Source organism: Rhodamnia argentea, chromosome 8 (genome assembly GCF_020921035.1).
Source record: "Rhodamnia argentea isolate NSW1041297 chromosome 8, ASM2092103v1, whole genome shotgun sequence".
Taxonomy (NCBI): Eukaryota; Viridiplantae; Streptophyta; class Magnoliopsida; order Myrtales; family Myrtaceae; genus Rhodamnia; species Rhodamnia argentea.
In genome coordinates, this window is record NC_063157.1 from 19,680,949 (window position 1) to 19,694,827 (window position 13,879).

A 13,879-nucleotide genomic window follows, 5' to 3' on the forward strand; every position below is an offset into this window, starting at 1 on the left:
TGCACCAAAAGTTCAAGAATAACATTGGACAAACTAAAAGTTTAGGAACCATATTGCACATTCGGCTAAAGTTTTGGAACTATATTGAAAAAATTAAAAGTTCATGGGTTATTTGTGTCATTTTTCCTAAAAAATTTCCATGTAAACATGGGGTTCATTTCATTTGCACTTTTAGGTAAAGTTTCTCTTAACTTTCTCTTTTGTGATTTCGGCTTTCTTGAATAGAAAATCTCTCTCACTTAAAGTTCTTCGGGTTTGTGGTGATTTTCTTGCAAGTTTGAAAACTCCTTTAGGCAAGGTACGATTAAAATTAGAAAATTTGCTTACGTAGGTTGTAATAATGTTGAAACAGTTTCTGTGGTCCTATGTTGCTTAAGTAAAAATAATATTTTGGTAGAAAATAGATAATTATTTTGTCCAAAGTAATTTACAAAATGGCATGTTCTCTTAGAAAATAAATGCTTGTGCTACTGAAATTAGCGTAGCTACTATTTGATTATTGGAAAATAACACAAATGACCACTAAACGTGGGTTTAATATGTAATGTCACCCATGAAATTTTGATCCGTTTAAAATGGTCTTTGAACTTTGGTTCAATGTGTAATGTCATCTCTAGACTTTTAATTTGTCTAATATAGTCCCTAAACTATTGGTAAATGTTCAATATAGCTCTTGTTAAAAATTTTGATCTATGCATTTAATGATATTGATTGAATTTTTGAAACACAGATTTGTGATAAATGTTGCATTATAATGAAGCATGCCATTATCATAGTGAAGCATGTTGAATATAGTCCTTGAACTTGTACGCTGCTTCGAATAATTCTCTGCCGTGATAAAATTGTATGAAATGGGACATCGATTAGGACTGTGAGGTAGGTGCTGATGTGATGAAATTGTGTGTCAATTGGAATTGCACGCTGATATTGAAATTTAGCGTTGCTTTTGTTGGATTGGATTCGTCGCCACTAGTGGTTCCCCACTCGGATTCGTTCTTCTCTCCCTTTCCCAATTCTTCCTTCGAGACCTCCAGCTGCAACAATGAGGCATTTGGGCTGAAAAGTTGAGTATATGGGCTTGGAAAATCAACTTGGGCCCAGCAATATGGTTGGGTTTCAGCTTATTTTCTTTTGTTTTAGAAGCCCGTTTATTACACTTTGTTGTAATTACCGGTTAGCACATATACGTCACGAACATCCAAGTATTGAACGAGAAATTAATCAACTTCTTGCCTATTTAATTAGTAAAAAGAAAGCGTACGCGGTCTGCAAGGGATCGTCCTACTTCTGTGTTTATGGAGAATTCAGCAGAAGGTACCATCGGCGATGAAAAGGATCTGGCATTGGCCGAACTGAAACTCCAAACGACGAACCGGTCGCGATAGAAAACATTGTCAATACTCCTAAGTAAGCATCACACAATCAACCCGGAAGTTTGTCTCTCATTGTAGGACGTAATTTTTCAGCCAAGAAGATAGAGCTCCGCGTCAGTTTTGCTCCGGTACCAGTCCGAGAAATTGGTGTCCTAACGAGTTTTGCGCACATCGTCTCATCACGCTCTCGACATCTCTCTAAGAAGCTCCGACTCAAATCTCTATGTGTTACACAGGATCGATCCGTGTTTGCTAAGGGTCGGACGGTGATGCTCTCGTCTTGTGTGCTCTACACTTTCTGATCCGAATGCGCATGCTCCTGCTCCTTATGCTTCCCCGATCCATGATTTCGCAACACTGCCTCCGCGGCGCCTGCGTACAGAAGTTCCCCCACAACAACTGTAATGTGAGCAAATGAGCTCGGCAGAAATTCAATAGGTATGGAAGAAAGAGAGCCGAAAGGAGATTTACCTTGTTCCAATAGTCTGGGCCCATCTTCATGGACGAGACTGTGATGCTCTCCACTGCCAACACACGAGCGTAATCTGCTTTCGCACAGCCTCTGCTTGCTTTCGAATCGGATCTCTTGTAAGTGGTCAAAGACCCCGTCCAACCCGCCTCCCGAACCGTATCTACGAAATAGATAACCGGCTGGCGGCACGGGTCAGAGCTCTCGGGGCGGGTATTGAACGTGAACGGCTCGTTGCCCCATGTCCTCCAAGTCTTGAACATCTGGAACGGCGTTTCCAACACGTTCGCCGTAACAAGCGACGGATAAATCTGGATTGTGTAACCCCATGAGATAGATATCGACCACTTCTGGTTCGGGTCGTAGCAAAAGCTCTGCTGGAGAATCCGGGCCGGATCGATCCGGTACGGGTCCATCAAGGCCTTCAGCGCGTCGATCTGGGTCCGGTGCGGGAATATCGGGTCCACATCGTCCAGGTGATGGAGCGACACCAGGGGCGCCACCGGGTGTGCCGATAAAATGCCATACGGGTCTCCTCTAATGTCAATCTGGATATTTTTTCCAAAACAAGGAAAGAAAAAGATGTGCCTTATTTTTTTATTTCTCAGTTGAGAAAATGCGAGATAAATGTGGAATTGCCTAGGAGGGATTGCATTTCTAAGGAAATGCTTCCCTAATAGGACAAGATAATCTCAACCATAGATGCACGCATTATCTTCGCGTATTTGACATAAAACACTCAGGCTGCGTTTGGTCGTCAGTATAAAACTCGGGATATGATATGTTTTATCTTATCCCGTGTTCGGTAGGTGTCCCGGATAGTACAACGTCGTATATAGGGGGGATATAACTCGGATAAAAAAATCCTAGGGAGGGGGTAGGATAAGGTCGGATAAGATTTCTCTTATCCATCATATAAAAGCTAACTTTCTTAGCTCGTTTATTTCTATTTTCATTTTATTTATTTTTTTGCAAAGATGTTTGAAAATCTAATAAAATGTGTATATTTTCAAGTTTTTTTTTTTTTTTGTGTATGAGAACATTATTTTATAGTAATAAGATCGGAATATTTCATGAGCATCACATAAAGGCATATATGTCCTTTATATTGATGTACGGTTTCTACCAAATGCAGGATAGGATAGGATATGAAAATATCCGATTTTAAATCCGTAGTTCACCAAATGATGGATATGATATGGCCAAATCCCTAAATTTCTTATCATATCTTATCCAATCCTATCCCGACTCGTAAATCCCGACAACCAAACGCAGACTCATTGATTGATAGATCATATGATCAGAAATAACCGATAATCTTGTCCGATTGTTAAACTAAAAGTTTCCAACTTTCTATATCATACTGGAGAAAATAATCTTGCAAAACCCATTTCGACGGTTATCATTTCGCTACTCGCATAGACACGATGACCAAAAAGTATCATCAATTTCTTGTTCTGGTCATCAGAGAGCATGCAGATCTAAGATGGTTGGCAAATATTCGTCTCGACTCGAGTCCACACGGACCGGTCTATCATGACCGCCAATCGTGTTGGCCTCATAAGTGGGACCTACATTATCAATAGCTGCTATTAGGCAAGAAGATTATTCACAAGATTTGAAAATCTCGTCATAAATCTTCATACTATCTCATGCACCGTTTGTCTCATTTACTAAGCCCATGACGTGTCGATGTGCACCAAAAGTTAGGAAAAATCAGGACAGTATTAAGTCACGTGCATCTCACACGCCTTTTGTCGCGTCAAGTAAAGAACATAATTGTGCGAAAATCCAACAGAACCCAAGCAATTCCGCTGCTAAGTAAGACAACAAAAAGGGGTTTGCACTTACCCTAGATATTGTAACGCCATTTGAGATACAGAAAGCTTAAAGATTCAAGAATGGTCGCTAACGCTGAAGGTTTGCGACAAAAACTACATGTATAAATTTTCAGCCATCTCATTCAATTGGAACGATCTTAGCCTAAAGTTACATTGGCTGTTTTCTATTTTTCTCCCTTTTTAAAGGAAAAAAACCAACTTCAATTTATTATGTTTTTCATCAGAATAATGAGATGCGCTTACAATCGCAAGACATGACGTTCATATGACATCTAAAGCTTGCTCATGTTTAGTTTCTCAAATGCCCTCTTTAGTCGATGTCGAAATAGGAACGTGAGATGCACGTGACTCACGGCAATCGACAACTTTTGGGTGAGGTCGTTGTTGTTAGGGCTTTGCTTTCTATCAATACCTAAAGAAGCTAGAAAGAAAAATAGGAAAGCAATAAGCAAAGGGAAAGGACATGCTTTAATGTTGGAGGACCCTCCAATGATGCATGGCCAGTTGGTCTTTGAGGAACACTGTCCCCCTTTTACCTAGAAGAGCAAAAGAAATTTAGACCAATTTGTCCATTTTTACCTATTGATATATGAGGTTGTCGGCCATTCGCCACGCGTCGTAATTTTCGATAAAAAATTAATTATAATGATTAAATTGAAAATTCGTGCAAAAATTTAAGACTAAATTAGCAAAATAAAGGAGGCCGACTCACAACACATCCCAAACCATACAAAAGAATCACCTATGCATTACATCATCATAACCATTATTAAGGATTTTTAATTAGGAATAAACATGATTACCAATTATCATTCATTGGGCTCAGACAAAGTTGGTGCATCCATAATCACTAGCAACCTTCATGATGGATCTTTTCAACGTTGAAAATTGTCGGCCAATAGGCAAAAACCTTTGACCAACTTCGCATCGAAGTTGCGCCACGTCCGTATCACTTTCGAGCAAATTGTTGACTATCCCCATGATCTTAAAAGTGGCTAAAGAGTGGTGCACTAAGTTGCGAACCCTCCAATGAAGTTCAGAACGTTGGAATAAAAGAAGGCCTTGGGTGAAAAAAACGAACGTACCTGGTGGAATCCCCCGCTCGACGGTGAGAGGCACGCCGACCTCGCGGACGCACGCCCAAACCCTCTGATCGGAGCCGTAGAAATGAGAGTACCTGTCGAGACAGCGGTCGAGTATGTCGGCCAATTCGGCCGCCAGGGGGTGGCTGATCGCGAACCCGCCGCCGCCGAAGGCCATGCTGTACCCGTGCATCACGTCCTGCTCCACGCTCTCCGAGTTGCTGCCGATGTACCACATCTGACGGTGATCGTACTTCGCCAACACCGTGACCAAGTTCCGTGGGAAGAACACCGTGTCGTCGTCCCCCATCACGAACCACCTTACATTGGGCAGCTCGAGCCTAAAGCTCTCTAACACAATTCGGGCTATGCGGGGTGCGGACTTGGAGCTCGAGGGCTTGAACCGGGTGGCGTCCTCGGAAACCCGGTACGGGATCGAGCCCTCAGGCCAGGAGAAATTCTCCGGGGGCTTCTCGTCAAGCCACACGAATCCCCTGGTGGAGTTCGGTTCCCACCAGAGGGACGAGTAGCGGCTGCGGTCATGCCACGTGCGGAGGGACCCTCCGATGCCGAAAAGGATGTGGGAGATGTTGGTCGGCGCGGCTCCGTCGGGTCCGGGAATTCGGGGTCGGGGCCGGGGGGAGTTCCGGGAGCCGGAGCCAGTGAGTTTCCCTGGTGTTGGTGAAGGCCGAGTAGAGGACGAGTGAGATTGACCCGGCGAGGCAACTCAGCAGGGAAATTCTCCAGCAGAGGGCGAGAACTTCGCGCGGCGCCTCCGGGTTGAAGAGAAACTTGGAATTGGAGGGTTTGAGCGGGTCGCGACTCGGATCCATCCGAGCCCGACTCATCCAACTCGAAGTAAAAAAACCAGAAAAATGGATTCTTGCACCCGATAGCAGCCACTAAGGAAATTCGGAATCGGAGAAGATCCCTCTGCTCGGAGACAAAAAAAAAAAAAAAAACAGTCCCGATTATCCCACAGGAACGCAAGAAATCATCAGCAAAATTGCGACCAACATTCGAGCAGAGACAAATTTCAGAAACACCCAAGAACAAACCCGTTAGTGTCACCAACATTCGCTCTGCATTCCGTCCAGCTCCGTTCGTGGTCGGTCGCTCAGATCGAAAGATCAACGAGAGAGAAGAGAGCTATCCTTCGAACAAAGACGGTGGTTTGATGATAGGACGGGGCATGCGTCGCACCGAAGATGGTGAGCGCAGATATGGTGGAAAAAAAAAAAATCGACAGATTTGACGAGATACTACTGTTAAAACAGAGGGTGCGGGTGAACGACACGTGGCCACCAATTTACAGCTGAAAGTTGAAGGGAAAGGGAAGAGGTTCGTGCGGCTTAAATTTCCAGCAACGGTCCACGCACAGGTGCATGATGTGACCAGATGGTACTATGCTTGATAGGGTTGGGTGAGATAGCTGAACGTGAATGTATTTTATGAAATAAAAAGCATTTGATGTATTTGCCAGAATAAAAAAAGCAGTTCAACACTAAGGTATAAAAAGAACTTTAAGGTTCATTGCCAACAAATTGGACAAAGAATTGAAAAACTTAAAGGTGTTAAGTTCACCGCCGATGAATTGAGTAAATAATCCAAGAAATCGCTCACTTAAGAGAACATTTTGAACTGAGAAATCTGCATGATAACAAACATACCGCGAAATTAAACTAAAAGACATTAAACTAGAAAAGGTGAGATTAGTAACCATTTGACTAGGAAACAAATATTAAACTAGGAAACATCACATTTGGAAATCAACTTGAAATAGGAAATGTACTTATATCAGGAAATATACTTAATTTGAGATTCGACCCTCCATCCATTGATTCGGCGCTTTTTCCTCATTGGATCATGTTGTGATCGAAATCTCCTTCGCTTGCTTATATATCAAGTGATCTTCAATGGAATTTGATACTCCCGCATCACCTAACAAAATCGTGGCTCCACCTTGGGTGAATATGGGCACCGGCAGGCTAAAGGCCAAGGTTAAATTTATATAGGGGCCACCCAAATGGGATGGTGTTCACTGTTTACAAATTAGCTTGTCGGACTTTGGTTTCAGTTCTCAGTTCAACAGAATTTGACCGCTTGAGCGATTGATGCACACATTCAAGTCAAATGCTAAAATAGAGGACAAATATTGCTGACGTAGCTTTTGATTGGACATCATGAGCTGTAACAAAAAATCAGAAATGTTCAAAAACTATAATTTTAAGAAAATTTAGAGTAAAAAAAAAACAGGGCAGGGGTTGTGTGATCTTCTGGTGGCGACATGTTTGTGCGACCGTCTCTCATACCTTTTAGATGGCGGCACGACCCTATGCGATGGTGGTGTAGCCCTCCACGTATCTTTACCCTAAAGGCAAATATTAAGCTTTTTCTTAGTCTTTTAGGGCTGACATGGGACCTCGTTGGAAACCGTGTTGATTTTTTTTGGGCAAGAATTGCCCAAATTTCGATTAATGTGCACCAATTGGAAAAAGACGAAAATTTAAAATATTTATTGATTGAAATCAAAGTTCATTCGCCTAATGGCAAATATTTCATAAGTTTAGTATAAAATTGGATGAAATTTACCCCATTAACACATGGAACGAGAAACCTTGTAACAAATTTTTAGATTATGGGCACAAAATAGTTGTGGAAAAACTAAAAACCAAATTTTGAGGAATCATTTTGTACAAGTCAATTTAAAAGAAGGTCATATGGTATAGATTGATATATAGATTTAGAATATGTCAAAAATCATTATCTTAACCTTTTTCTATTGGGGAATTTCTCTATTAGATATGAGTACTAGACCCAAGCGTTGCATGTACTTATGTATAAAATATAATAAAGTGTGATTAATATACCAAAAAATTACTTAAGTGTACGTAACGTGCAAATAAATATATCTCCGTTTGGTAGCTATGATAAATTAGGACATGATAAAGTTTATCATATCCCGCGTTTGCTACCTGCTCAAAATAGGAAGAAGTTGGATATAAGGGGCCTATATTCTGTACAAGCAACCTAGCACATATAAAAGATTTCATTTATAAAGGAAGCCATTACATAAAGTAAAGTTAGCAAGTTTCTTATCTTACCCATCCGGAATGATCTAGGAAAAATTAGAATCTTCTCGATGCAACTCCTCAAAAGAGCCAAATCCAAGAATAATAGAATGCATAATATGGAGTAAGATATTCTTTCGACTAAGAGCATTGTCAACCCAATTTTGAACTCGGGCCTTATGCTTGATGCTAAACGTGAATTCCTGGACATATTCAGCCCCTTTTGCACTCCTAGAATGAGCTTTTATTGCCCTAACATATACTTGATATCTTCATGGTCGGTGTACAAAAGAAACTCCCGATAAATAAGATATTGCCTTCAATACTCAAGTGTCTGAAATAGTGCATAAAATTTCAAATCATAGTTATTGCAACAAAGTTTTGCACCATTCAATTTATCATTAAAGAAGGCAATGGGTCGACCTCCTTGACTTAGAAGTCCTCCTATGCCAGCACCTGTTGCATCATAATGCACCTCAAAGACAAGATCAAGGTTAGGCAATGCAAGGACCGAGATTGTGCTCAATTTTTTTTTGAGATGCTCAAAACTCCTTTGGGCAGCACTCGTCCACTCAAAAACGCCTTTCTTCATGCAAGAGGTGAGTGGGGCTGCAATGGTGCTAAAATTGAGACTTCTTGTTTTGAGATATGAAATCCCAATAATAGTATTTGTGGCATCATGAAGTAGCACTTGACAGGGGCTATATACAAGCATTCTTGCCATAATACTCAAACCAATTAATGCTAAAAATTGATTAATCGTGGACACCATTTATGTAGCACCCCACTTTGAGTACTACCAACAGAGCCGTAGCGTCCCAGGCCGCCACATCTAAGATTAATTGAATTTGATATTTAATTTCTCACAATGGAAGGCCCTAGTCAAGAATAAATTAAAATTTACAATTTAAGGACACAAGCCACAATAGCCATGCCATTAACATATTTACATACACGGGTCCTTATGAATTACATTAGAATTAGTCGGTCGACTTAATATCAACATAGGGATGTCACCTTGGGATTGCATGAGTTACCTAATCCCCACTATATACAATCAACCCATCACCAAGTCAACTGAAGTAAAAATGCCACAATTAAAACCTCTAGAAATGTGGTCTTCCAAAAATCACCCAGCCACTCCGGTCCCCCCGCCTAGGTTGCCGCTATGGGCGACCCACTACCGGCTGTCCCGTCGTCATCATCGTCATTGTAGTCACCGTCCTTCCCGCTCACAATATCGTGGGGAATAGGGCCTTCGCATTGTTTATCGATGACCGGGAAGATGAATACGAATCGGTATTCCACGGGAGCCATGCCAACTCCAACATCAATAGTGAAGGTCGCAAACACACGGGTGAAGGGAAACCCAAACTCATTGGGTATCTTAAAGTCCCGAGTCTTGGTAACTAGCTTGATAGGTAGGACGTAATGGGAACCTGGGGAACGGGAATGGAACCCATTTGTCAACCTAAAACAACGAATACCACAAGTGTAAATAACCTTAGCGAGTAAATTCGGTCACTCTAACGCTCGCTCGATTCACCATACCATTCGAGTCTATATTTAGTTTAGCAATCGGTTCATAGACTAAGCTTCACATACGGGGATTCATATATACAAGACATCACATGAATATACAAAATGCAAATGAATGAATGCTAGTCTCCCATGTGTACCACTTACCACCACTTACCACTAAACCCCCTACCCTTATAGCAACTCCCCGCCATGAGTTCCTCACTCCGATGCTTCGTGTTATTACCACATGGCCTACCTGGTGCCACCTGCCCGGGCATCCCGTCTCCCTCGGGGAAATAATTACGTTTGTTTTTGTAGCTCTCAACATCCTTCCACTTATGCCTCATGAGGAAGCTAAGAAATATACAGTTCATGCAATACATACACAGCATAATAGCAGGACACATTCAATTAGATTCTACGATGCGAGAATTCCTATTCGACACCGTGAGAAACATAATAATTGAACCATAGCATTTCTTTCTAATGTACGATCCTTGAGGTCTTAATTTCCTCGGCCATCACTCACACACACATGGCACCTCCATTTTCCTTTCTCATTTTGCATGGGTACTCCCTCATTTGCCACCTTTCACTAGATTTTTGTTGTGGAGTTAACCCCTCTTATAATCCTTAGTCATTTTATAGGTATTTGGGGCCTCAATTGGCGAGTCTTAAATTTAATGTGAACGATAATTCTAAGGCAGAATTCTTAATAAATTGATCATCCCACAAAATGTTACATCGCACTCCTTCAATCGAATAAACCCTTTATAACTTATGGCGAATACCTTTCGCAATATATCCAAAATGATATTCACATGGGAAAATGAACGTCCCTCCTCACTATATAGAGGTCCACAACAATATCCGACGATAGGTCCCAAAGAGGATATTTATTTAAGAGGTCGTATCCCTCTCAAATTACGACTTATGATGTTACAGTTAAAATAACCATAACTTAGGGAGCTAGTTTTCTCGATGCTACAAGATAACTATTGTAATTAATCCATATCCGGAATTAGGTAAGACAAAGGAGAACCTAGAACACAATCAAAATGAAATCCTCTTTTGCCGGGAACATCACCTCGACCTAATTCATGATGAGCCCACCAACACTTCTTGAAGATGCTACAAGTGCTCATTAGTAGACTTACTAAAAATAAGAATATCATCAAAATTAACCACAACAAACTTCCCAAGAAATGACTTCAAAACCTAGGTCAAAAACCTCATGAATGCGGACAGTGCATTAGTTAATTCAAATGGCATGACTAATCACTCAAACAATCAATCTTTGGTTTTGAATGCAATATTCCATTCATCTCTTGGCTTGATTCTGATTGATGATATCCACTCTTTAAGTCTAGCTTTGAGAAGATGTTTGCACCAAAAAGTTAATCCAAAAAATCATCAAGATGGAGAATAGGAAATTGAACATTCTTCAATTGCCCTTTTTCTTAAGCACCAAAAGAGTTGGAATGACACAAGGGCCAAGGCTCTCCCTTATAATACATGCTAAAGAGTTTCATAACTTGTCAATGCGATTCTTCATGTTCGGTTGAACTCATTTGATAATAAGCTTGATTAGGTAGTGAAGCTCCGGGCATCAAGTCGATTTGTGTAGCGTCCTATACCGCCACACTTAAAGGGTTAAGGTTTACCTAACTCGCGTTCTTTTTAATTAATCTTCCAGAGTAAGCGGCTTATGAGGAAGCTCTAAAATAGAAAATCGAGCAGGACGGCTATACCGGCACAAGTGCATGGAAAACAAAACATCCTATGGCACGTACGCCTAACAAATAGTATGGCCTTTCATGGTTTTCCTAACCGGATAACACATATTTCGAACAACGAGATCATTCAATAGTCTAACTCACACACTTTTATTCACATCTCATTTATTCAACTACATTAACTAGTATTTCTTACATATTCATACGGTTGTTCCGTTTAGATACACTATTTACATGGGATGAGTACAACAGAGGGATAATCACAGGGAAACTAAACTACTTTGAGTACTAACAACTCCATCATTGCCTATTCATATTTCATTCCTCTTCGAATCTAAATATTAAACCAATATGAGGAATGAACTCCTCATCATCATCTTTGTCATTTGCTATACCAAGGGCATTGAATTGATGCGGCGAAATAGGGCTTAACCATCTTGAAATACCATGGTAATACACTACTTTGAACTCAAAGGCAACTAGACCAACTGGAGGTCCATCCTTCATGTAGACCCTAGATCGAATGATCTTGTAGCGAGTTCTCATCGATTAGCATGAATATGTTCTCATATGGATCTACGTATCATAAAGGTTCACCACGGAGATGTTGTTGCATCAACATCGGATTAGCCCACATATTGTCCTTTTGCAAAAGGGTTTCAATTATCGGAGTGAGTGGATTACACCCAGCAAGAGAACTCTATTCCAAACGACTAAACCAACTTTAATATCATAGAATTGAGGATCGCCTCATTCAAACCAACATATCTTACATCAGCAACATACATTAGAATGTAGCCAAAGCAAATGTAATTCTTATAGATAGTAGGTATCAGATTCACACCCAAAGTATCTATCACCAAAACATCATCCACCGAAAACCAATACTCTCATCCGTAATCATAGAAAGCTTAGTAATAAGGATAGAGATCTACTTGCCTCAATTAATTAAGAAATCAATGAACGATTCAGAAACAACAATGGAGAGACGGACGTATGGACAGATGACCCAATGGGCGAGCGTGAAAAACGATGGCGGCCGAGCGGCGGTTGTGAACAATGACGGTGATTGGATGGTGGTTGGCTTCGGCTAAGGCGGTTGGGAGTCTCAGAAAAGCAGAGTGACGACGCTCCGATGATCTTATAAAGAATAAATTGATTGCAAAAGTTGATATAGGGGAAGCAGGTGAAGGTCGGTCAACTTAGGGGACTCGGCAGCTTTCGACTAGTCCGCAGCTTGCGGTCTCTTGAGAATGCGACATGTTTCAAGCACGTGACACGTGTCACACGTGTGTGGACTGCGTGTCCACGGCGTGACATGTGGCTACCACATGTCCGCACGTGTGCCATACGCATGACATGTGGTCCCCCTGTGTCTACGGGTCCCTGTTGTGTCTACGGGTCCCTGTTGTCCCAATTTTTCACAAATTTGACTCGATAGGACCTAAATCCAACATATCGTGCTCTTAAAAATATTACCTAGCTAATAATAAATCCTCAATAATACCTTTGAGCTCGGATAAAAATCCCTTGATGCTTATTCAATAATTTGAACTTATTAAATGCTAATCCACTCCTAAACAGGTGAGTATTTTTGGGTTTTCACAATTTGATGTCGAATGTGTCTCATGGGAGTTAGACAAGGTGATAACTCCACTGGAAGATGTCTTTAAACTCTTTGAAAAGAAGCTGAGTTTGATGTGGTGTGACGGCTGAAAATTTCATCAATCGGATTAATAAGTGGAATGGCATTTATATTGATTGGGCCTAAAATTACGGTGAAGTAAGCGAGGTGGAGATCCATAGGTACCGACGTGGCTATTATCGGACTAAACGACATGGTGTAGCATTACTAGAAAGAAAGAACTAGAACTATTGTCATTGTATGTTAGTTTTGGATTTGATAGAATGGTGGATAAGAAGCCTCGCAGACTGTCCCTTTCCTTCGCCTTACTCCCCCTCCCTCACTATAAAAGGATCCAAATCTTTCTCTCTCCTCAATTTTCCTTTTTTCTTGATGGACAACTTCCCCTTCCTCTCGGCGGCTCCCTTTGAAACCGCATGACCTCCCTCTCGCCATTACCTCCTCTCATTTCCCTCTCACTTCCCTCTCACATCGGCGACATCATAGCTAGGTGAGGATGGTCCTCGAGTTTCATTTACTTTGGCTCAGCCTCCTCTACCTGCTTGACGCTTGTTTAGTTGCTTCTTCTTGGCCGTATGTGCACAAGAGAGGAAGGATAAAGACCCAAGGTGAGTGGACTCCTAACCTTGTAACTTGATTGTCTTTTGGTTCTTTGATTGAGTGCAAATGGTTGATTTTAAAAATGGGTATATTGAGAAGGTGATTACTTTGAATGGAAGGGAAAACGACATTGCATGGATGATCCGTCGCTCGATTTAACGTCTTTAGATCTTGGAAAAGCTGATTTCATGTCCTGGTTATTTTGTTTATCGTTGGTTGAGGTGAATTGGAATTGGATGACGAGAAAGCACTTGGACGTGGACCACAAGACGAAAGAATGAACGAAGCTAATTCTAAGGACGGTTCGAGCTCTGTCTTCTCAAGCTAAGGGCTGGAGGCAAGTGGAGCATCTAACCTTCCTACTAGCATAACTATTTGTCTGCTAATTGGGCATGGTGACACCTTTCATGTTTGTGTTATTTGTTTAGAATGTATTACATGTATAGGTGTGTGGCTTCAAGGTGCTGGCTGTGCGCATTATACTTGAGGGCGTGTGAGGTATGTGGTGTGGATCGAGGTGGTTTGGCATATGTATGCTTGG

The 13,879-nt window shown here is 41.3% G+C and overlaps 1 pseudogene; it reads right to left on the reverse strand.

The window, feature by feature from the left end:
* Positions 1-1,206: 1,206 nt before the first annotated feature.
* LOC125316397 lies at positions 1,207-5,828 on the reverse strand (annotated as a pseudogene).
* Between the last annotated feature and the right edge of the window lie 8,051 nt (positions 5,829-13,879).